The sequence below is a fragment of the Panthera tigris genome, chromosome C2 (assembly GCF_018350195.1).
Source record: "Panthera tigris isolate Pti1 chromosome C2, P.tigris_Pti1_mat1.1, whole genome shotgun sequence".
Lineage (NCBI taxonomy): Eukaryota > Metazoa > Chordata > Mammalia > Carnivora > Felidae > Panthera > Panthera tigris.
The window spans coordinates 62,681,069-62,707,685 of record NC_056668.1 but is presented as its reverse complement, the minus strand read 5'-3'; positions in this window follow the sequence as shown (position 1 = coordinate 62,707,685).

Genomic DNA, 26,617 nt, shown 5'->3' with positions numbered 1-26,617 from the left:
TCTTATTCTATTCTCTTTGGTGAAGAGAGCTACTACTTTGATGACATCTAAGATGAAAGTAACAACATTAAAGATATCCTTTTCAGCGATATGGTGGTATTGCTATTTGGCCATTTCACTGACATTGTTGTAAGGAATTCTAGGTCCTTCTCCTCAATCTATAAAGTACTTATTTTCTGACATTTACCCATCTATATATGGGTCTATCCATTAGTAAAGGGATATTATGACAATGTCCAGATGACTAATAATTAAATGGGAAAAAAAAATGAAACCTCCCCCACTCCTTGGTGGATATGTGTTAGGTGAGCATAGGGAGTGACAACACTAAAAACAATGTTCTGCCTAGAACTCGTGCTTATCTATATGGTTATAAAATATTTATTCAAAGGAAGATAAATTCATCAACACTTTCCAAAAAAAAACCCTCAATACTGTGTTATAATAAGAAATATTGTCAGAATGACAGCATATAGTATACTAAGAGGAAAAAAGGTGAAGGAATAAAGCTGAACAAAACTTACTATAGCAGACAAGGACACAGAACAAGTCCCCTGACAGTGATTGACCCTGACACAGCCCGAGTGTCTATAAGATTTTTAGGAAGGCTGAGTAACTGGGTATAACTCCTCAAAGCAATGTGACAACCTATACTATCTTGTGTCTATAAAATACCTATCTTTTCATTCCTTAACTCCATGTAGAGTCATATTTTCCTCAATGGGGAAGCCCAGATTCAAGACATCAGTGGTTTTTATTCTCAAAAGGAACAAAAGATTGAATAGACAAAATATTCTTGTCATTTGCCAAAAAATGAGAAGGTCACTGAGTTTTATTGTTGGGCAAGACCCCAAAGTCCCTGCAGAGAGTTTGCAGTTTGTCACCATTTCCTCAGACATTTCACCTAACCGTGCTGATGCTGCTAGTCTAGGTTGAAGGCTTCAGAATTCAGCGTGATCATGTCTGTTTCACATTAGTGCCTTTCCCAGTACAAGGCACGCAGTGCATATTCATTCATGATTTTGATTAATTCTGTGTCTGACAGATATATTACTCATGTTTCTGTGATTGTAAAACATGATGGGCTTGCATCAGTCTCTCTAGTTTATAGTTGCTTTTCACAGTGGAAAATCTGCTTGATAGATGTATGGAGAGAGAGAGAGATTGATAGACATATATAAGTATGTATGTCTGTATATATAAGTATGTGAATGTGTTTTAAAATATACAGTTACAAAAATTATTAGTACAGAATGAAATTAAGTAGGGCCTAACAAATAATATTTAGTTAAAATCTGAAGTGTGTGTGTGTGTGTGTGTGTGTGTGTGTGTGTGTGTGTCTGTCTGTCTATGTCTAATGACTAGAGATTATATGGCCCAGTGCAGAAATTACTTCTCCATCTTCTTCTTGGACAACCTGGGATTAATTTCCTCACGTTTAGCACATGAAAAAATTACCTTTTTACCGATCCTGAAATAATTTTCTTATTCAACATCCAGTTATTTTTGGATCTTAAAAATGGATATGTGTATATATATGACTTCTAAAATATAGGTGTGTACACACATATAAATTCTGATATATATATATATACATATATGTAAACTCTGATGTATATTTATACATATATCTGACATATATGTGGGTGTTTCAGTTTTAGTTTAGGGAAGTTAAAATCCTTTCCTACCTATTTTTATTTTCATGAACACAAACTACATGCGTCATTCCCTGTACATGCTTCAAGGATTTTAAGATACGCCGACTAGAGTTCTCCATTCAGCATTCAGTCCACACTTGGTATCTCAGTAAAGTTTTGTTGATTGAAGCAAGAGCAGAGGTTAATGGAGTTTTCGTACCATTATATTATATAGCCAATGATGATTTCAAAACTCTACAGAGACTTTTCTCAGGTTTCGACAGCAGTTCCCACTTATTTATATTTGGCACAAGGGAGAAAATAATCATTTCATGACAATTCATGTCACAGTTCTATTTTAAGCACCAGGCTGCAATCTAAAGTGATCATCCTTTTATTGTTGTTTTCAGAATGAGACCAAGGCTGCTTCCCATTAATCCATCTATAAAATTTGCAACAATAAGTGTGTTCTGTGTTAGATTCCCAGCTTTGCCATTTATTAGCGGTGTGACTTTGGACATATTCTATAACCATTATACACCTTGGATTTCCTATTTAAAAGAGGTGAGGGGACGATAATACATAATTTGTAGGAATAAGGATTACGTGACACGAAGCCTGAGACAGTTTCTTGTGATCTGTGGCCCTCCTGCTCTTTCACAAACTTCCCAATGAAAATGTAGAAGAGGGTTTTCAAGGCTTAAGGATCTCAGGAATCTGTTTAGTCCAATTTACTCATCTCACAGACAATGAATTGAAGGCCACAGGGGATGGAGTGACTCACACAGCTGGCTATCTGCTGGGCCAGGACAGATAAGCTCTATGGGGGCTCCTGATTCCCCTATTGCAGAGATTCCCAAGCACTGGTTTAACCATGAGATCAAAGTGGTAACCCCAAATTTATTGTGTTCTTTCTGAATTCCTGAGTTTCTGAACATAGCAAACTAGGCAGACCTTGGCAGCAATATGGTTTAAGGGAACGAAAGTGAGTTCTGAGCTTGTTACTGGGCAGTTATGTAGCCTTCGCTTCCCATTAGCACAACAGCTGGATCCTTTCTTAGCTTGGTGGCATGGATCCCCACCCTTTATTGCCTCCCTGCTTTAGGAGCTCCAGGTAGCCCTACTCAATTCTCAAGCAGTTATTGAACACTTTCTATATGCCAGATGCAACACCAGGCTGAGCCTCCCATGGGTCTCTGAAAAACCACGGTCTTTTTTTTTTTTTTTCCTCCTGGTACCTAGTTGCATCTTCTTTAGCCCTACAGGTCTCAGCAAACCAACACATTATTCTCTCAGACTTTTGCAAGATAAATTATTTAAAATCTTCCTTCTCTGGTCTTGGGAACATAGCATCCTTCTAGTGACTCTGAGTGATAACGTATCTTGGAGGAAAACTAGTTTTCAATGATTTTACCCCATAAGAACTCTGAACAGGCTACTGGCAGGTGGAGAGATATGGTAAAGTGGGAAGAAGGGGAAAATACTACTAAATAATAGTTTGGTGTCTCATTCCAGTTTGCATAAGAACCTGGCTGGTTGTTTTTTTTTTTTTTTTTTTTTTCTTTCCAGAAATCATGGAAGTAGAGCATCGAGGGATTATGGCTGACTAATTGGAATGAGCTAGAGTAGAGCCCATGATCCAGGGACCAAGCTGATGTCACTTTTAGCAACTTCACTTTTCCTATGCAGAGGACAGGAAAAGTACATTCCAGAGATACGCTATTATGTGCTGCTGAGATTAAGGAAAACTTGGGCCCTAAAAATTCATGACAAAAGATGATTTTTAATGAGGGTTTTTGTTTACTTTCATTACTGATTGCTTACTGACCCAGTTAATGAGAAACCAGAATTTCAGTTGCAAAGAAAAATGAGGAGAAAAGTAAAAGCATAACATTATAAAATATTATCCAAAATTACTTGAAGGGAAAATATTTTTTTAATCATGGAATAAAAATTGTATAAATTGGGTATATTTTTAATTATATATGTCAGTCTTTTTTGGTACCATAGTTTTTAGAAACTGGGGTCTTACAGAGATAGAGCCAAAAAAGGCATACAAATGGCCTCCAGAATAAATGAAAATGTATTGTCTTTAGCCTGAATTGTTCCAGCCTTCTCATATTTCTTGTAACTCTAAAAATCAAATATTTGATAACATCTTATAACTTGTGAACATACGGGTACCTGCATACACATGTATGAGGTGACATAGAGAAGAATGAATGGTGTGGGAAGCAAGAATCATAGTTCCACTGTCTCTGTTCTTCCACTGTCCAACTCTGGGAGCCTCCACAGTACCTCTCTGGTTTTCCACACTCTCAAATAAACACATTGTCCTGGAAACCCACTGGTGTTCAGTGTGTTTCGACTCCACATGAGTATCAGTATGCTTCTATTTCAATAGATGCCTTTCTTCTATCAGACTTTTCCCACTTGCCCCATATTTAGGTAGAAATAAGTGTCTTTAGAGTTCTTCCCCTCTCCCCTCCAGAACACTACTATTTTTTTTTATTTTATTTTTATTTTTTAAATGTAATTTATTGTCAAGTGGGCTAACATAGAGTGTATATAGTGTACTCTTGGTTTTGGGGGTAGATTCCCGTGATTCATCACTTACATATAACACCTGTGCTCATCCCAGCAAGTGCCTTCCTCAATGCCCATCACCCATAGATCACTTTATAAAACAAAAAGGAACTTTGTTGCTGGGGAAATAACCTACAGGTATCTGAAGTGTGTTTGTAGTATTTGGGTTTTTTTTGTTGTTGTTATTGTTGTCTGGGGAATGGGTTTATCATCAGAATTAAAAAGAGCTAGAAAAGGGTAGATTGGTATAAAGGAGCTTGTAGAGGATGATAGGGATGGATCACTAAAACTGGTCAGCCAGAGCTGGAGGTTGGGGTGTGGAGGAAGAGGCAGGGGCATGTTTGCTAGTTTTATTATTTTGAGAAGCTCCTTGGAAGACTTTGGGAAATTGGATGGGACTCCTTACTCTCAAAGGGATTTTGTGGTGATCTTTTGGATTTTCTCTTGTCAAAACTTGAAATATTTTAATGATAACTGAAATGTCTTTTTAATGATTGTTAGATCCTATTTGACTCTAGCCTCATGTTGAAAAGGACATGAGGCAACACAGGTTATTAGGGTGTGTAAAGATATGATGCATAATGATTAAGTTCTTATTCCCATATAAATCTTGTTCAGCTCCCTAATGACCAGCTGCCCTGGTACCACTAAATTTGTTATAGGACTTTATCCTTTCTTTAATTACATCACACCACACTTCCAGTGTCAGATCTGCTTTTTAGCCTCTCCTACTTCTCATTTCAGTTTCTGTCATGCATTTGCCTTGTGGGTGATTGTGTTGGCTTCACCCATGCACTGTAGCTGGAAGACAACAGCTCCAGGGTAGAGAATATCACAAAGCTGAATGCATTTTGTTTCACAACAGAGTCTGGTAATTCTGCTGAGGAAGCTATGCAGGTATCTCGCAGCAGTAGCTACAATAATCTTTCACAGACATGTACATGTTCCTGGCATAGGTTTCATTCTATTCAGCCTTTCTTTAAATAAAAGAATCTCAGATGTCACCATGGAGAAGGTGACTTTTACAGAGATAGAATGGGGTCAAATATCCTACAGACTAGGTACTCTATGTGTCTGTTTCTGTAGCATTTCACACTTTCCAATACTCTCATGTATTGTTTCATTTGATCCTCTTTGCAACCCTGTGAAGCAGGCAAGGCAAGAGCTATGGCCCTAGATGAGGAGTCAAGCTTAGAAAGGTTAAGTTAGTTGCCAAAGCCAAATAAGCTCTGTGAAACAGTCCATAGTAGGACTCTGGACTTTGGATTTGAGTCCATTTCTCTATCAACTGCAAGATGCTCTCTCTGAGTAAGTCTGGCAGAGGTCAGAACCACTGCTTTGTGTTTCACAGGTCTTTGTAGTCAGTGGTCACGTAGGGTCATTTGATCTCTTTGCTTCGTTTGGTTGTTTTCAAGTTCATAACCCTTTCATCAAGGACCAATTCTAGAAAATTCAGAAACAAGGAAAAACCAGATGTTTCTTTAAGAACTTCCTTATTTGAGATAGATACCACTCAACTGCAACATATTAGAGGAGTTTGTTTATCTAGATTGCAACTCATTAATGAATAAGAATAATTAGCCCTAGATTGCAAATGGGGAAAGTGAGGCATAGAATATTGCCTGACTCTTCTATTAGTCTTTTCTTCCTTTCTTATTCTAATCACCTCCATCACATTCTAGTTATATGACTTTTGGGAGAAAGAATGCACTGATTCAATGGAAAATATAGTGCAGCCAATTAAGGCCAATTGCCTGATGTTTTGTGATGAAATTCATTGCTGTCAAAATAGAGGCCTTGGACCTATGGTTTGGTTATAAAATTTAAAGATATATTAATTTCTTATTTTGAAAAGACATTAAATAAGCTCTTACTTCAGTGGTGGCTTAAAAATGATTTGTCTGGGGGACACAGTGCAGAGCCTGCTTGGGTTCTTTCTCTCTCTCCCCCTCTTTCTGCCCCTCCACTGCTTGCACACTCTCTCCCTCTTAAAATAAATAAACATTATTTTAATGATTTATTTGGGAGTAGAACCTCAGTTGGGAAAAAAAAAAACAGTTTTGGAATTTCCTTGTTTCTTGATAGAACTTATTGATAATTGTGAAACAGTAAATTCAATATATGTTTGATTCAGAGCAATTCTTCTGTTAAGTTTGTCAAAACTTCCTTACCCAGCTATGGCTGATTATTTGTCTTTCTTTTGCACTCTTTATCTTTAGTTATTTTCAACCCATTAGAAAACCTATACTCACTGAGATCCTTGTTACTTTCCACCTAGAAGCTGGAGAGATCAAACACTCAGGTTCTAGAGTAGCATGCCATAGGTTGAGAAACAAGAATTGAGGTGTCTGCCTTTGAATCTTGGGCAACCACTAAGTTCTTAAGGATTCTCTAGCCACTAATTTCACAACGTATCAATTTCCTCTTTATGAAACAAGAATTATATTCTTCTTGAAGAAGGTTGTGAAAATAAACAATTGAGCCTGCTTTAGGACTATAAGCTCATGACAATCAAGTGATTGAAAAAGACATTGATGTCACAAATATTGAACAAATAAATTCCATAAAAAATCCTGTTTTATTTTATTTTTTATTTTATTCCTGAGAATAAACTTCTCAAGATAGAGGAAATATATATCATTTATTTATTTTTCCTCCTTTCTTAGAATATGATGTGTATGGACTCCCTGGGAGTAATTCCAGGAAAACTTTCCCCCAAGAATCCCCCTTGAGTATTTGAACTATTAAATATTACAGGGCTGTGATGCCTCCCCCATCCTCTTATTCATAAATGATAGTTCTTGTTCCCTTCTGAGAGACCCAGAGATATTGTCCCCTGTGAAATGCTACTGAATGCGGAGAAACCTACCTCAAGGTAAAAGTGTAACTTTGGTGGTAGTAAAAGGCTGTGAGGCAAAGTAGACAGCACTGTAGAGTTAGAATACTGATTTATAATTTTAGCTTTACTCCTTGATTTTGTCATATTGGTCAAATCATGTAACCCCTCAGAACTCAATTCCTTCACCTTTAATATGAGATAATAAGGTCTATCTCCCTATTCTTTTGTGAGAGTTGAGCAAGGTTATGTTTGAAATAACTTTTCACAGGGGAGGCCTTCAATAAGGATGTATGGAATTAGCTGGAATATTAGTTGCTGTGACAAGTTCTGTCTAAGGGCTATCAGGGAATTTTCAAAATCAAAGGTCAATGTCCCAAACTCTATTCTCTGGAATGTGATCATGCTTTTAGTTGTTGATATACTTTTCATAAAAGTAAAGAATTTCATAGTCAGATAAGCTTGATGGGATCTTATGGTACAGTCACAAAATGCACATTCATATGCTAAAGTCATTAAAAGTCCTATAATTTTTTAAATCATTTTTTATCTCAGTTTTTAGCAAACTTCCTTTTTGATAGGACACATTCTCACAGAACGTTTACTAAGTTCTTCCAGAACGTATTGTGGTTGATGCTGTCACCAAGTCTGAGAACTTTAAGAGGTCATAGAAATTATCTCGTTGAAATGCTCCTCTGTTTTCTTTTATGGCTGAGGATGTTGGAGTTCACAAAGGTTGAGGAAATTGTCTAAGGTCATACCACTAATTAATGGCAGATTCAAGATCATAATAGATAAATACTCTTTTCACTATACTACCTTCTATGGATCTAGATTAGCTCTCCCTTGGCTCACCATAAACCACTCATCAAAGGTCTTTGGAACAACGATATATATGCTTTCCCCTATGTGTGAATCATCTACCATTCCTTAATGAGATCCTCAACATTTGAGCCCAATGATCCATTCCTCCACCCGCCCCCCACATCCATTTGCCTGTGCAGAGTCAATGGCATGCCCATGCTGAGTAGAGAAATAGCTAATTTAAACATCAGTTTATTCAACTAGATTCATTCAGTTCCTCTGGACAAGTGTTTATTGAGCCCCCTTTTTAATATAGTAGTGCTACAGGAGATCCTAAACTGAGAAAGATCTAGTGCTTAAGACATCTGAACCAAAAAGCCATGTTCAGAGGCTCCTGGCAGTTTTAGGAGTTCTTTAGTGATGTGTAAGCAAACCTGTTAGACTTAGAAATGCATATTTTTTGTATATGTTTGGGCAGATATTAGTATCTATAATCAATGACAGAAACTATGCCCTGTGGCAAAGTACACAAAAATACCACAATTTTTAGACTAAATATCCTTGCTTAAAGTAATTATCACATTCTACCTCCTTGCTCTGATTTTTTTTTGTGCTCTATTTTCTCAAATAGAATTTAGAAGCTTCTTGAAATTAGGGGCTTTGTCTAAACATACCTTCACATAAAGAGGTTTAAGATATATATACTTGCTTTTTATATTATGTAGAGTTCAAGTGCATTTTTAAAATCATATTTGCACAGGTGGAAGAGAAAGAGAAGTCTCTGAGCTGAAAACTGGCACCATTCATGAGAAAAATGGATTAATTAAACCTAATATAGTGTCTTCCTTTCAAAACACACTTCATGACCCTTTGAATGACAACTCTAACCACATTGTTGTTTGGATTAACAATATAAACCTTAGATCTTGAATAAATGCCTTGCTGCTATCCAAATGACTTTTTTTTTACTATTATATTTTTTATACAAAAATAATCTCTGAAGTCACATGTCTTTCTAATATAGAAGTAAAAGCTCCTGCATTGCAAATGACAAATGCATTTACCTTTGCTAAGAAGTTGAGTTCCCTCATTTAAGGGCACAGGTGGCTATCTTAAAGTTACTCTTGAACTCCAAATTGCCACATACTGGAACAATCATTCATTGTTTGCTGAAAGGAAGTTTTTTAGCAGATCAGATCCTGATACAAGTATGGAATAATATATATAGGTCATTTACTAAACATATAAGCAAATAATTTCATGGGTAATAATCTCATCATTGCCTATCACAGAAGACTAATGCTCTCAGTGCTCATGTGTCTGATTCCTTAAGTCCACTCTCCTTAACCTATCCATTGATCCACCGAAAATAATTTATTAAAAATAGTCTATGGGAAGTATTTTGGGGAAAAAAATGTTATTTTTAACTTATTGGCAGTTTTGTTTGTTCGTTTATTTTGGAAGAGAAGAGAGATCACACAAGCAGGGGAGGGGCAGAGAAAGAAGGAGAGAGAGAGGATCCCAAGCAGGCCCTGCAGTCAGTACAGAGCCTGATGCAGGACTTGAACTCACTAACTGTGAGATCCTACCTGAGTGGAAATCAAGAGTCAGACACTTAACTGATAGAGCTATCCAGGCACCCCTGTTATTTTTAGCTTAAAACTGATGTGTTACACATTGGAGATTAAATATATGTTTTGTATTTCAGTAAGTATTGGGACCATCAAAAATGTCCAGTTATTGGGTCATACTGAGGCATTAATCCAGGTAAGAAGTAGGGAAGGATATTAAAAACAGTAGAAGTCAACAAAAAGAAAGAAGGGAATGAAGGGAAAATTGCTCCAGAAAACATTAGAATTAAGAAAAGATTGCTCTGAAAAATAAGAAAGAATCCTACCAGTGAATATGATAAAGGTGGTAAGATGTGCCTCTTAGGAACTAGCAAGAGTGTTTTTAAGTATTTAAACTCTGTGTCTGTCAGTGCCTCTTCGACCTCTTGAATTTTTGCTCTAAACTCATCTTCTCTGATTTCTAAAATCATAGGTAAGTTTTAAGCTGACATAAATAGGTGTTTCTTAAAAACATTCTTTTTCATTCTATCATACACTCTTTAAATTTCAAACATAAGCTTTATTCTCTTTTGTATTTATGGCAACATTCATTCATTCTTCATCTCAACTATTGGCCTAAAAACTAAATAAACAATTCTGACTTAATTTGCTATGAATTGAATTGTTGTATTTTCCCCCACCCCAAATTCATGTGTCAAAATCCTAATCTCCAGTTATGGTATTCAGAGGTAGGACCTGTGGGAGGTAACTGGTTTAGATGAGAATGGGATTAATGATAAAAAGAGAGATGCTAGATTTCCCCCTCTCCACCATGTGAGGATACACCTAGAAGGAAGCCACCTACAAATCAGGAAGTGTTTCTCACGTGACTGAATCTGCCAGCACGTTGATCTTATCCTTAGCCTTTAGATAGGTGAGAAATAAGCATTTGTTGTTTAAGCTAATGTATGGTATTTGTTGTAGCAACACAAACTGACTGAGACCGTAATATTGTTCTTAAGTCTTGGATTGCCTATATTCAAGAGCTAGGCATGTTAGCAGCCAGGCTCACTGAAACAACCTACATTCCTTCCTTAGTTACAGTGTTACCTGAAACATTATCATTTCTTGTTTTCCACTCTGTTCTATAAAATTCTGAAATTCCTAAGACAGTGTAGCTTGTGCCATTAAAACATATCTATTTTAAAAGTCAAAAACTTCTTCATTAAAGCCCAAAAATATTATACCCAACATATTGAGGGTGATTATGAATTGTCAAGCTCATGAGTTTCCAAGAGGTACCCTTATGAGATAAGTTTAATTAAGCAAGGCATTCTATTAATCATTTCTAATTACTCATGCAAATCACAGATGCTCTGGACTGTGGTTTAATAGCCTGATTTGTTCCCAAATGCAGCCGATGTCTGTGGCCCAATGGGTATTTCAATGAACCTATCTTCACTGATCTTGTTACTCTATCTAGATATGATACTTGTCAGAAAACCACAGCTTGATTTGTTAGGCATTACAAGTGTTTTAATTGCTGAATTAAAGAGACAAAGGTAAAAGAACACAAGAAAAGGTTGTGTTGTTACATGTGGCAATACAGCTCAACAATTAACGCACATATCCATCTGGCTATATGTGCACTACCCAAGGCACTGATCCAGAAACCCATGCTTTTCTCTTCCTACATGCAATTTCTTATCTATTCACTCCAAATATGATACTGATGAAAAGATGCTATCTTGAGTTTAGCATCATCATTTATGTAAGTAAATAAGACACATAGAAGAATACCAAACTTATTTAATGTAATTCCAGATTCTTCTTTATACTAGTGGTTCATAATTCAAATATGATGTTAAAAGATATAGCTACTTCTTCCATCCCCACTCCAAATTGCTAGAGAAAATCCATGATGGCAAAAATATGATTAACTTATTTCCAAATAAATTTGTAATTTATAATCTATACATTTTGAGAACTAAAGAGTGGTGCTTACTATTTATACATTCAAAAAGTGATGTTTGGTGAACACATACATTCAAGGATTGCTTATAATGATTCCACAACTTCCTAGGGGGTTTATCGTATGGATTAAGACCTTCGGACCTTCTCTGATCGATGGCAAATTTAGGTCTTTTTTTTTCAACATTTTTACTTATATAAAAATATTGAAACTTCCAGTACACCAAAAAAAAAAAAAAAAAGTCTCTATCCTTTCTTCTCCCACACAAAGTGAAACTTACCCTCACCCCCACCCCAATCTACATAGCCAGTCTAGACAAGCCTGGGATGCCAATCACAACCTCAGTCTCCCTTCCTCTGACCCCTCTCTTTTCTGAATGCTTCTGCTTTATAATCTCAGTCTCAGTGTCTCCTCTGGACACCCTCACCATCAAAATCTGCTGTCACAAAAAGTCTTGCTAAATCAATTTGTACTAAAGTATAAAGGACAGATAAGGTTATATTTGCATTTGAATAGAGATCATTGTGTTTCACTAAAGGGATTAAGCTCTGACCTGGAATTTTAGGCATCAGCAAATATATGATCAGAGTGCCCATTCAAGGAAATTGAGCCTTCCTAGTATCCATGAAATCACACTAACTGTGTAATCACTTTTTCACCCACCAGAGAAACAGTGTGACCAGGTGGTTAAGGGCCTAGTTTCTGGGGCCAGACTCCTTGAGTTTAAATTTGGTCTCAGGCACTTTCTTCCTTATGTGACTTTTGGCACGTTTTTCCCTGTGCCTCAGCTACCCCATCTATATAAAGGGGATGAAGATAATAGAATCTACATTGTACAGTTGTAAATTGTGAAAATCCATGTGCATTGGGAGTGCTTAGACAATGCCATGTACCTTGTAGTGCTCTGTATGTGTTTGATAAAGAAAATAAATACTAGTAACATTGGCCTTGAATCTTTGTGGTGTTTCTGTCAGCAACAAGCATTAGGTCCCTGAAGATGTCTCAGTTATTCCTTAGGACTAGACTATATAGTTGTATAAGTGATTAGGGTAGATTAGACAAACAAGTTAAAATGATACTCTTTAAAGTATGTCCTAATTGGAAGGACATCCAAAAGGGAAAGATAAATGTCAATACAGAGGGACAGAGTTTTCCTGAAATATGACTTAAAACACGTTAAACCATAGTTCTTTGTGACCATAAATAAATACTGCAGAACAGTTCAATGAATGTTAATATTGTACTCTTCAAACTCACAATTCCTGCCTTCTTCCCTTTTTATTTTCCCACTCCCCCTTTATTTCCTTCTTTTACTCATTTCACAAGTATTATTTGGACAAATAAATATTATTTGGACAACAAGAGTGGGAATAAGTTGTCTGGGAATGATTGGTAGGTAAAGAGCTCAGTTTTAGACACTTGGGTGTGAATTGCCAGTTGAACAATTACTTGACTATGTCCAGCCAGTGAGGAATTCCAGATCTGAGCCCAAGAGGGGACATATGCCCAAGATAGAAAAGATATTCATCAATGGGTAAATAGGAGTTAAAGATAGGCTGCCCTAGTAGAAAACATGTAGATAAAAGGAAAGGTCAAGGGAAGATCGTAGAAAAATGCTAATTACCAGCTTTAATGGGGAGGGTAGAAGAGGATCCAATGAAGAAAAGTAAGATAAGATTTTTTTAAAAATAGGTTAGTGAGCACCTGGGTGGTTCAGTCAGTTGAGTATCCAACTCTTGGTTTCAGCTCAGGTCATGATTTCAGGGTTCCTGAATTGGGCTCCCTGCTGGTATTGTAGAGCCTGCTTGGGATTCTCTCTCATTCTCTCTCTCTTCTTTGACCCTCCCTGATTTGTATGTACATGTGATGTGTTCTCTCTCTCTCTCTCTCTCTCTCTCTCAATGAATAGATAAATTTTAAAAAATAGGACAAGAACCCAATATATTTCATGGAGACCAAATAACTGTATATTTGGAAAAAATTTAAATGTTGAAGCTTTTTCTGGTAAGTCAAGGACTAAACTGCCCATGGGATTTTCATTGAAGTTGTCTTGATGGTTTTGACTATTGTCAAAATACTTTCAAGGAAGCAGTGGAAATGAAAGCCATATTTCAGTAAGCTCAGGAGTGAATTGCAGGTTAGAAAGTAGACAGAATAAGCTCTACTGAGAAAGAAGAAAGCAGACAGCTTAAAAGCCTCAATAATATGGATTAATATGGTATTTAATGCCTACACTATTTTTTTATTGTTTCAAACGTCTGTCTCTTCTTTTGTCTGAGGCTGAAATTCCAGCACTCTGACTCCATCCTCCCAAATCTTAGTTCCATAAACATCTTTGCCTAAGAGAGACTTAAAGAGAGACAGGTAGTATGCAACAATTGTCTGGTATGTCGAAGTCAAATTTACCTGTAAATTAGGACATCCAGGCAAAGACAGCCAACAGTGCCAAGTCTCGGTCTTAGGAGTAGGATCATGATAGGACATATGTAGATAGATGTCATTAAAAGAAAGTAAATAATTGAAGTGGTAAGAGGAAATGGGTAGCTTAGAGAGTACACAGAAGACGAAAAATATACAGATCTTTGTAGAAGTCTCCTCACTTGGTGGTGATAAGAGGGAAGATCCAGGGACAGAGATGGGGTGGGAGCAGTCTGAGAGACAGGAGCACTAGAATACTGCAGCACAACAGAAGCCTACAAAGAGTGAGTCAAACATACAAGAGATGAAGGACAAACAGAAAACAAACAGCTGGCTCAAGGAGAGATGCATGAGAAAATCCATTTGTTTTCATTTTATTTTTAAGTTTATTTTGAGAGAGAGAGAAAGAGAACGCAAGCAGGGGAGGGACACACACACACAGAGAGAGAGAGAGAGAGAGAGAGAGAGAGAGAGAGAGAGAATCCCAAGCAGGCTCTGCATTATCAGTGACTCAAGGCTCCATGTCACGAACTGTGAGATCATAACTTTAGCTGAAACAAGAATCTGAAGCTTAACTGACTGAGCCACCCAGGTGCCCCTGTTTTCCTGGTTTATATCTCTACCTTTAACTCTCTCTCCCTCACCCCCCTTCTCTGTGCTCTGTGAGTGTACGTGTATATGCATAGAATATTATGTGTGTGTGTGTGTGTATCAGCTTTATTGAGATATAATTCAATAGCATATTATAAAATTCACCCATTTAAACTAAATAATTCTTTTTTTTTAATATATTCAGAGTAGTGCAGCCATTAGCAAATTATTTGTGTGTGAGATTGTTGCTGCTGACCTTGGGGAAAGCAGTTTCAGGAGAATAAATAGGGGTGGGGTAAGCAGTTGTCAAAGAATTAAGAAACAGTAAGGGCACAGACTGGGAAAAAATTTTTGCAAAAGACATATCTGATGAAGGGCTATTATCCAAAGTAAACAGAGAACTCTTAGGAGTCAAAAGTAAGAAAACAAACAACCTGAGTACAAAATGGGCAAAAATCTGAACAGACACTTCACTAAATAAGATATACAGATGAAAAATAAGCTGAATAACATGAAAATATGCTCAATATCCCTATGTTATTAGGGAGTTACAGATTAAAGTGACAATGAGGTACCATCACATACTTATGAGAAGGGCAAAAATCGAAAACACTGACAAAACCAAATACTGGTGAGGATGTGGAGCAATAGGAACTCTGATTCATTGCTGCTGGGAATGCAAAATGGTGCAGCCACTTGTAATTTTTTTTATAAAACTCTTATGGTAAACCTACTCTTACCATAAAACCTAACAATTATGTCCGTTGGTATTTATTCAAATGCGTTGAAAACTTACATTCACACAAAGACCTGCACATGGATAATTATAGCAGCGTTATTCATAGTTGACAGCACTTGGAAGCAATCAAGATGCCCTTCAGTGTGTGATGGATAAATAAACTTGGCACATCCAGATGATGAAATATTACTTAGCACTAAAAGGAAATGAGCTATCAAGCCATAGAAAGACATGTGGATGCAGATTAGTATGTGAAGGAAGCCAGAATGAAAAGGATACTGTGATTCCAACTGTATCATATTCTGGAAAAAGCACAACTGTGTGGACATTAAAGAGATCCAGTTTCCAGGGGCTAAAATGGGTGGGAGACACGAATAGATAGAGCATAGAGGATTTTAAGGGCAGTGAAATTATTCTGTCATACTATAATGGTGGTTACATGTCATTATACTTTTGCCAAACCCACCGTGACACATCAGGAGGAGACCCTAATTTAAACTGTAGACTTTGGGTGATAATGACACGTCAGCACAGGTTCATCAATTGCAACAAATGTACCGCTGTGGTGTGAGATGTTGATGGTGTTGATAGCTGTGCATGAGAGGCAGGGAGAATGTAGGAAATTTCTGTACCTCTCATTTAATTTTGCTGTGAATCTAAAACAGCTTTGGGATTGTCTGAGTGTATAGCTCCTATTTGTTTAAGAAAGGGAGACCAAGGAAGTCAGGTGTACTTCACATTGTGTAGAAAGTGAGTCCGAACTTATACAAGATGATGTCTGATGGAATAAGGCAATGAGAAAAACAGGCAGAAGGAGAATGAAGGAAAACACTTTTCCTCTGAGACAGAAGTAAGGAAAGAGACAATTAGTAAAAACAAACTAACAGAAAAACAAACAAATAAAAAACCCCAAACCCTTGGCTACTGAGAAGTTATGAGGAGGATATAGCTGCATAGACATTTTGAGGAAAAGAGGAAGAAAGTGTGGAAGTTTGTACTTTGTGAGTTTGATTTCTCAGTAAAGCCAAGCCACAAAACACCCTAGGCTAGAGTAAATATTTGATGAAGGAGAGGTTTTTTAAGTTCACAGAGTTTGCTTCTCTAGTTAGCTTACTTGAGGGGGGAAATAAGGGTAGTGTTTACAGTGGTTTCTTTTATTATTGTCCTTAAGTTCTTCTGTATCTATACTGACACATGTGGCTACTGAGCCCTTGAAAAGGGGCTAGTGCAAACTAAGATGTTCTGTAAGTGCTATGAAATCTTGTATGGGGTATTTACAGGCCACCTTGGTATTTGCAAACTAAATTCTTTATATTTTTCACAGCAACACTTTGGTAATTCTCATGAGACATTGCCAAGGCCACTTCTGAATGGTGAGAGGAGACAGAATCCCTGTCAAGGCTGGAGCAAAGTGTGGGATACAGGTCACAGGAACTATTTAATGAGAACCTATTATAGGTTAGGATTGTTCTATTTCACATACATTTAAAAACAAACACAGTGAGTGAGTTTCTAAGTTGGAACCCTTGAACCTCTCTGAAAGTCAGTGTTTAATCTGTAAAGTGAAGCCTAAATTATCACTAACCAAATATCTATTAGTCTAAAAGACATAAAGCATATTAGATATTGCTACATATGCTAGCTCATATAACTCAGGGCTTAAAACTTCCTAGTTTACCTTTGAAGTGACTTCCCTGGGATGGATTGCCAAAGTCATACAATTTATAAGTGCTCAGTGTGACCCAATGTCCATCTTCTTTCCATAAGACTACACCGTGAAGGTCAGTGATCCGTCTTCTACATAATTGTCTTGAGGACTAAACAAGTTTGAGGGCTATAGCATCTAGAATTGCTCCTTGTTCTGTCCTTGCTCATTTCCAATCTCTGGAGCATGAACAGCACTCTTCTGTTCTCTTTTCTTCTCTTTGTGTCTCTACCTTTCTGAATGTTTGCTCTTCCTTTTCTCTCTCAACTCCCTCACTGTTCACTCTCCCTCTAATTCAACTGCCTCTTTTGTGCCTCTCTCTATCTCTGTTCTTTCTCCTGGGTACTGCCATTCTGCTCTAATATAACCTTGTGTCCGGCCCCAGCTCTTTCCAATTGTCCTCAAATTTTACTTAGTAGTAGGTCCGAGAGGTGTCTGCAGTATTTCTTGTAAACATTTTTGAGCGAAACTAAACACCAGTTGGAAGCAAGGGAGAAACTTGAATTAAACAAAAGACTTGGCAAACATTTTTTCAGAGTTAATTTAAATTATTTAGAATGTCTTCCAAGGGAAGTGGCATTTTGTCAACGTGTTTAAAAATATATATTCAAGGATGTTCTTGTGTATCGGGACTAATATATTCTCTGTATCATGCATTTTTATAGCATTTATGTGAACATTTCCATAGATAATGTTTCCATCTCTTCATTCTTTCACTTAAGAAATCGGGAAAATATTATTTTAAAAATATTCAATGTTAGATTTAATCATACTCCAGACACATCTTGGTTGTTTTGATGGGGTTGTGACATTGCATACTACAAAACCAATCACTTTGTAAATTATCTTCATTTATATTTTACAATTCTGTGAACTTGATTATTAGTGCAAAGAGTTTATTCCTTTAAAAGCAAAGGTTCCCTCGGTCTACACTCAAACAAAGAAGTGAGATTTTTGCAAACACCTTTAAAAAAAAGAAAGAAAGAAAAGAAAGTATTTTGCAGTCTCTGAGCTGTGAAATATGGGGCTCTCATTAGCTGCACGGAGAGTTCCCTGTTACCACTCCAGCTGTTGACTATTTACTACGGAAGCTGGTGCTAGTGGTAGGCAAAGAAAAATGCTCATTTAGTTAGAGCTTTCCAGGTGAAGATTTCTTTGAGGTTGATTTGAACATTTGCCTATTATGAGAAAAAGCTATGCATTATTCAAATCATGACAAAACTAAAAGAATTCCCCCAAATTGTTCAGTGTTTTCTCAAATAAAATGAGTGCTAGTATTTAGAGGAAAATTTCGTTACGCTAATTAACTTTTAAAAATTCATTAGCTAACACATTTTTTTTTCTTTAAATGATAGATACTAGGAAATCCCACATCTAATTGTTTACAGATACATTTTAGTACATTTGTGAATATTTCACCTATGACCAAATGAAGTTGTTGCTTCCCATTGCAGTCATTGCATAATCTAATTTTAAAAATCTCCAGACCTTAAATTATCATAAAAATGGTTGTCTATATTCCAGTGGCCTCTGGGGACATATTTTTTGTATGGTAGTATTTTCATAATGAGAGACGGTATGCTGTCGTGGGGAAAAAAAACCAGCTGTCAGCTCTAAATAAAGCAAAAACCTGGATTCAAATCCTCACTTGAGCATGCAAGTGCTGAACAACCTGAGCAAGTGGCCCAACCTCTCTTAGTCTATTTTTTCATTTGTTATCCAAGCACAAAGGTCCCAGTAGATGGGTTTATTGAGTATTCTTAAGCATCTGGGTCATTAAATAATAACTTTATTCAGAAATGGCACATCCAAGTAAACTGGAGATTTTTTTTCCTTGTATTTTCTGTTGTTGTTGTTGTTGTTGTCATTATTATTTACTATTGGGAAGATACTACTTTGCTAATCATCGAAAATATTATATAGTGCATTTACAAAGAGGCAATAGACACTAAGGGATTCTTTTGAAAAGCAAGATAAAATAGCTAAAGAATTTATCAAGGGAAAGAATTATCTAGTCTGTGCCTATTCATTGCCATCCTCCTCGCCTTCCAAACCGAAGCCTCTGGAAATAAATCCTGCCATCCTCTGGCAAACTCCTGGGTTTTCCACTTGCATAGCCAAGAAGTGCAAAAGCCATGTTGTGAGATTTTCAATTTGATCGTCTCACACGAGGATACCAGTGTTTTCAGACTGGAAACAGCATGTTACTACACTTTGGCAATAATGCATTAAATACAGATGGGTTTGTTTTTAGCCAAATATGTATCATACAGCCAACAGCTGTTTAGCTATTGCCAACGGTCTGTTTAGTACACAGAGAATCTGTGAGTTTCTTTTTTGCTCAAGAAAGTCTGGTGGATCGATGTAAAAGCCCCACAAAGGTGCCCAGCCTACCACAAAACGGAAGACAGAAATTGCCAGCACAGTGAAAAAGGCTTGCAATATTTTTTTTCTCCCAAATTAAAATGCCTAGTTTGTTATAATGAATAAGACTAACATGATTTTTTTTTTTTTAATTTATTTTTGGGACAGAGAGAGACAGAGCATGAACGGGGGAGGGGCAGAGAGAGAGGGAAACACAGAATCGGAAACAGGCTCCAGGCTCCGAGCCATCAGCCCAGAGCCTGACGCGGGGCTCGAACTCACGGACCGCAAGATCGTGACCTGGCTGAAGTGGGACGCTTAACCGACTGCGCCACCCAGGCGCCCCTAACATGATTTTTTAATATACTCAAGTTTTAATATAATTCTAGCTCTTTCAATGGATAAAGAATACCTTACAATCTTAGCAATGATGTGGTCAATAAGAATGTGTGGTATTTTTCACGTTTTCTTTAAAAGCATGAAGCACTGAAGGGTGTGTACAGCCTCAGGAACACAGGTCATCTCTACCTCATCCCTCAAGCTGTGGAGAATTCATGGGCATCAAGTATAGTATTTCTCATTACGTAGCACTCATTTTAATTTCTATTAAAGGCATCCAGATACTTAATAAAAAGGCCACATCTATTACCTGAAAAATAAAACAGGATTCTGATCTATCAAGTTCATGATTGATATAATACAGGGCTGTCACAAGACAAAGTAAAACACTATATTGCTATTTTATATGCACTTTATATGTAGATATTACATATCTATTATATCATATTATATATGTAATACATTATATATATGACATATATAATGTACATTATATATACATGCATATATATATATATATATATATATAATATACACACACACCCACACACACACACACGCTTATATACCCCTCTCTTTTGTAAACATCGCTTTGACAGAAAAAGCAAATAAAACTATTCATTTACATTTTATATTTTAGGGATACTGCCACCAGGTGGTAGTAAGGAAACATCACATTAGAAGCTGCACTCTTTTTTTTTTTTTTTTTTTTTTTTCTTTTTTAACCCATATAACCAAATATTTCTAGGTCTTCACATGTATAGTTGTTTCATTGAAATGGATAAATCTAAAATAGTTTAAGCAATCATCAAAAGTAAAGCATCTTAAATCAATTTAAACTCATAAGGGGGAATTAACTCATAATACATGCAGGAGTGATACTGAAGTTTATCAAATTGGAGCTCTTAAGAATCCAAAATTACACATACAAAATTATTTATGAATTGGAATATTTATTTGGAATTAGAAATCAAATAAGCACAATTTGCTTAAGGGTCAGAAATCCATGTCTCTTATTTCTGAAATCTATAGGCATTCCCCCCCCCCCAAAAAAAACTTGAGAAATACCTCCTGTTTGCAGCTTCACCTCCCTTCTCCTCTCCACTCATTTGAAAGCACTGTGCAACTCTCAGAACTCATTAGGGTATGGGCAAGGGAGGAATTAGAAACTGAAGTTTTATTAACTTTATGATATACCCATCAAAAAATAAGATTTGGGTATTTCTCGGGGCGCCTGTGTGGCTCAGTCGGTTGAGCATCCGACTTCGGCCCAGGTCATGATCTCGCGGTCCATGGGTTCGAGCCCCGCATCGGGCTCTGTGCTGACAGCTTGGAGCCCGGAGCCTGTTTCAGATTCTGTGTCTCCCTCTCTCTCTGACCCTCCCCTGTTCATGCTCTGTCTCTCTCTGTCTCAAAAATAAATAAACATTAAAAAAATTAAAAAATAAGATTTGGGTATTTCTCAGCACTTGTTTGTAGCTGTGAGGCTGAAAACAGGCAACTCTACAGTTCTTCTCAACTCCAAAATACTATTGTTACTTTCTAGCTAACCCTTAAGTATTGTTGTAACTGTGTATAGTCATCCCATATTTTCATGGTGTTAAAGATCCCCAGTAAAAATTCCTTTGTTTCTGAGCTCTGGACATTTCAGTACCTCTTACTGGCCAGTGTCCTTATAGCCTCCCTCCTTTTGCTTTCTTGCCTGAAAGGATGCCTTGTCTTTCTAAAACAATGGGTTATCAACTAACTTGCCTGGTTCTTGCCTAACTGCTAAGGAAAGCTTCTGAAAGGACATGGATTGGGATAAAGAATATTGAAGAGGAGGGAGCAGGGGTTAGAAACATAGTCCAGAATTTTCTGAAAAATCTAAGTTCACACCTGTCTCATTATGTTTGTTGAAAATCTTAAATGAAGACAATATTTTGTTGGTTAAGCAACTTATATGACTTACATGACTTTGGGAAATGTTCTCAACTCTGGTCTAGATTATGGTACTTCTTTTATGAGCATAGACACTTAAAAATGTCCCAGTAGAAGAAAAACTGGAAATAAACTACTTGTTTAAACATAGAGTTTTATAATCATCGGTTTTGTTATTAGAACCTTTCACCTTCATGTTCATTTCTTTGGATTCTTCCTGTCCCATTCTAGTGCCTGGAGAGGTATTTTCTTGGGGTTATTTAGTAGGACTTCCTCCTAAGATATGTGTGAATCTATCACGTTAATTTGCACTAAGCATTTATCTTTTCAGGACCCCATTGTAAACAGAAAGGAGATGGTAAAAACCCATCTTGTTGACTTCAGTCAGCACAGATTTCTGGAAGGCACAGGGAGGGCCAAAATTGCTCAACATATTCTTTTCTATTTACAATTGATAATGGATATTTGAATTTTTTGAAGTAGGAATCAATGAGGGAAATAATAAATTTCCAAATTTTTTCTCACTTAAAGGCAAGGTTAGCAAATACAATTTGCATGCAAATCAGCATTTACCTGACACATGCACTTCTCATGGCTTGAATAAACTGTGACATGAAAAAGATGAAAGACATAGGCTGCCTATAAAAATCTTTAAAAGGTAATTGGCAGACACTTGCAATAAATATTTATTGAGCAAAGGAATGTCCTTTTCTAGTTTTGTGTCACTGTGATTCCTGCTTCTTCTCTGTCTTCTTCCTACTTTCTCATTAAATGTGACTTTTCTTTTATGATAGGATTCAGACCACATTCTGATGGCAGAGAAAGGAGGATGAAGGAGCCTTAGGGTAGAAGTGGGTTTTGTTTTGTTTTGTTTTTTTGGAAGCTGTATTTTGAAGCTGTAGAAAAAGTCTAGGACAAAGCTGAATGCCTGAAAAGTTGAAAAGGGGAGAAGAACATGAATTAGAAGACGAGCTAACAATAGATTGGCTTTGCTGCCCCTTACCTCCTACCACTTTTTAAATTATCCCCATGTTGTTTGTTTGGCTACTGTGCCTTAAGTTCTAACAGTCCCTCTCTTTGAACATTGTGCAGACTATTACATCAAGAGGAAAATTCCGCCTTAAGGTTCAGTGGCCTCTTCAACATATTTGAGGTGAAGGAGGAAATCAAGTTTAAGGATGCATTTTCACTTCGTGGCTTTTGTGAATGGATGCTACCTGGTTGGCCTTCTGGATATTGTCCAACCATTAACATTACAATGACTCACTGAATTGCAAGCCCCACCAAAATCCTACAAGCCCTTGCAAAGTTGCCCTGTAAAAACTGTTTTGTTTGTTGTCCTTGTTGTCTCCAACCAGTTACCTTTATACATCCTTTTTTTCCCCCTCCTGTTCCATTAGATGTCTTTTATCATGACATTCCTTGTCACCACTAACCTATGCCACAGAGTAAAAAATGTTCTCTTATCTATAATAATGACTTTTAATAGATTATTTTAAACAGTTATTCTAAAATCTCACCTCATTCATGAAGTCTCTTCCAACCATTAAATAGGGAAAGAAGTTCCTATGGACCAGAATCTCATCTTGCCAAATACAGATGTTACATCTCTGTCTCTCTCTTCTCAATTTACATAAAATGTAATGTAAATGAAATTTAAATCTACATGTAATTGATAATCCACTGTCAATACAGGAAGCACTGCTGCTTGTCAACTAAGTTTATGTCACATTTTAAATCCTTTGTTGTCATTCCAACAATTGTCGCAGCATCTGCACCCGTGGTAGATTCCATCTCAAGAAACCATTTTCTTTGCTCATCTCTAAAAAACTACTCTTCATCTGTTGATGTTTTATCATGAGATTACAACAATTCAGTTGCATCTTCAGGCCTCACCTCTAATTCTTGTTCTCTTTCTGTTATACCACATCTGCAGTTACTTCTTCCACTTAATTCTTGAGCCCTCAAAGTCATCCATGAGAGTTGGAGTCAACTCCTTCCAAACACCTACTATTTTGATGTTGCTATTTTGACCTCTTCCTATAATACATGAATGTTTTTAATGGCATCTAGAATGGTGAACCTCTCCGGAAAGTTTTCAATTGAATTTGACCAGATCATCAGAGGACTCACTGTCTATAGCACATATAGCCTTAAGAAATACATTTTTTAAATAACAAGACTTTGAAAGTTGAAATTACTCCTCCCTTCATGGGCCACAGAATGGATGTTACATTGGCAGCCAAGAAAACATTCATCCCATTTGATGTCCCCATCAGAGCTCTTAGATGACCAGGTACATTGTCAACGAACAGTAATATTTTGAAAGGAATCTTGTTTTCTGAGCAGTAGGTGTCAACAGTAGGTTTAAAATATTCAGTTAACTATACTGTAAACAAATGTGCTATTCTCCAGATTTTGTTGTGCCAGTTAGAGAGCTAAACAGAATAGGTTTAGCATAATTCTTAAGGGCCGTAGGCTTTTCAGAATGGTAAATGAGCACTGGCTTTAGCTTTAAGTCACAGCTGCCTTAGCCCCTAACAAGAGAGTCAGCCTGTCCTTTGAAGTTTTGAAGCTAGGCATTGACTTCTCTTTTCTAGCTATAAAAGTCTTCTGTGACATCTTCTAATAGAAGGCTGTTTTGACTATGAAAATCTGTTGTTTAGTGTAGCCACTTTCGTGAATTATCTTAGCTAGATCTTCTGGATGACTTGCTGCTGCTGCTACATCAGCCCTGGTTGCTTCACATTATACTTTCATGTTATGGAGATGGCGTCTTCCTTAAACTTCACAATCAACCTCTCCCAGCTTCCAATTTTTCATCTGCAGTGTCCTCACCTCTCTCAGCCATCGTAGAATTGAGGAGAGTCAGGGTCTTGCTCTGTATTAGGCTTTGGTTTAAGGGAGTGTTGTGGCTGATTTGATCTTCTATCCAGATCACCCAAACTTTCTCCATATCAGCAATAAGGTTGTTTCAGTTTCTTATCATTTGTGTGTTCACTGGAGTAGCACTTTTAATTTCCTTCAAGAATTTTTCCTTTGCATTCACAACTGGGCTTTTTGGCTCGAGGCCTACCTTTCAGCCTATCTCAGCTTTCAACATGCTTTCCTGACAAAGCTTAATCATTTCTAGCTTTTTATTAAAAGTGAGAGTTGTGCAACTCTTTCTTTCACTTGAACACTTAGAGGCTATTGTAGAATTATTAATTGACCTAATTTCATTATTGTTGTGTCTCAAGAAATAGAGAGGCCCCAGGAGAGGGAGCAAGATGGGGTAATGGCCAGTCAGTGGAGCAGTCAGAACACACACAACATTTATTTAGTTTGCTATCTTATAATGACGTGGTTCCTGGCACCACAAAACAATTAGAATAGTAACATCAAAGGTCACTGATCACAGATCACCATAACAAATGTAAAAATAATAAAAAAAAGTCTGAAATATGGCAAGAATCATTAAAATGTGACACAGAGAAATGAAGTGAGTAAATGGTTTTGGAAAAGTGGTGCTGATAGATTTGCTCAATGCCGGGTTACCACAAACCTTCATTTTTAAAAAATGCAATATCTGCAAAGTGCAATAAAGCAAAGTGTATCTAAGAAGGCATCTATACAATGAAGAACAAAGTTTTAAAAGATGTACAACATTATCATTTCATATTTCATATCAATTTTTAGGAAGGCATATGGTACATTTTAAATGAATCTAAATAGGAGCATTTGGTGGCTTAGTCACCTAAACACCTGACTTCAGCTCAGGTCATGATCTCACGGCTTGAGGGTTCAAGCTCATGTCGGGCTCTGTGCTGATAGGTCAGAGCCTGTAGCCTGCTTTGGATTGTGTGTCTCCCTCTCTCTCTGCCCCTCCCCTGTTCTCTCTCTCTCTCTCTCTCTCTCTCAAAAATAAAATTTAAAATTAAAAAAAGAAAATAAGTCAAAATATATTTTGAATTGAGACCATTCTGGCTTCTCTGGAGATCACTGGAAATGTACTGAACTATCATAGAAACAAGGCTATGCATCCCTGGTTTACATGTGTAGAAGACTATTCTAAAAGGATCAAGGTACACTGTCCACTTAGCACCTGGTATTTTGAAGTGCCAATTATGTAAAGAATCTTGACTGTGCTAATTTGATCCAACACAATGGCTTCAATACTTCAAAACAATTACTTCATTACTTCTTGGAAGTGGTCAGCTGCCATGTAAGTAATTAAATTCCACTGTTCATGTCAGACTGGCCTATTTCAGGCCTATACAGATCCCAAAAGCTCTCTGTTCATCTCCTTTGGAAGTAACACCTACTGAGTCTCAGTGTGGTTTAATGAGGTATTTACAAGAGACCCCTACCCCTTCCCAGTCTTAAAGTACACACTTCTTACAAATAGAGTCCATTTCAATTGCCTTTGGAATGTTTACCTTTAATATCTCTATAAGGATTAAAACAAACATTCCTGATTAAATGTTAACTTACTTTAGGCATTTACCGCAGGCATATCAGACATCCCCATTATGGTTTGTATGTGAACAGTACTTAATGTGGAAATTACTTTTTAAAAAATTGACAAGGAGATGGAATAACTCATTTCAACATTTCCACAGGTCTCACCTTTTGGAAAGCTTATTACTGAATCAGGGAATGTGAAATTATATGTTCAAAACTCTAAGCTGCCAAAAATACAGTGTTGCACTTTAGAATACTAAAAGATTTCACTCACTTTAAAAATATTGCATAATTTATAAAATGTAAATTAAAGTCCTATTGAAAATGGCATTGTAAAAGGATGCTATCAAGCAATTCTTAATAGATTTCCCACTATTCCACAGTATCACTGGACACTTGAACAATAATAAATGTCACCAGCAGCCAAATCTTAACATTTTCAGCAAACTTTAATTTGTTTCTTTTGTATTTCTTTAAAACCCATGGCTTACAGTAACTTGGTTTTGCTTAGTTTGGATGTAGATTCATTAACTCAGGTGATGTGAAAGAGGGCAAGTTAACAAGCCCGATTATTCCAAAAGCCAGTCGTTTTTGTCAAGTCTTTTGCTTCTGTATCTCATAAGAGCTTCTGCATGCATCTACTTCCATCTGTCCTACCACCACTATCTACTTCAGGCCACCTTCCTCTCTGAAATGAACTACTGTAATTGAAA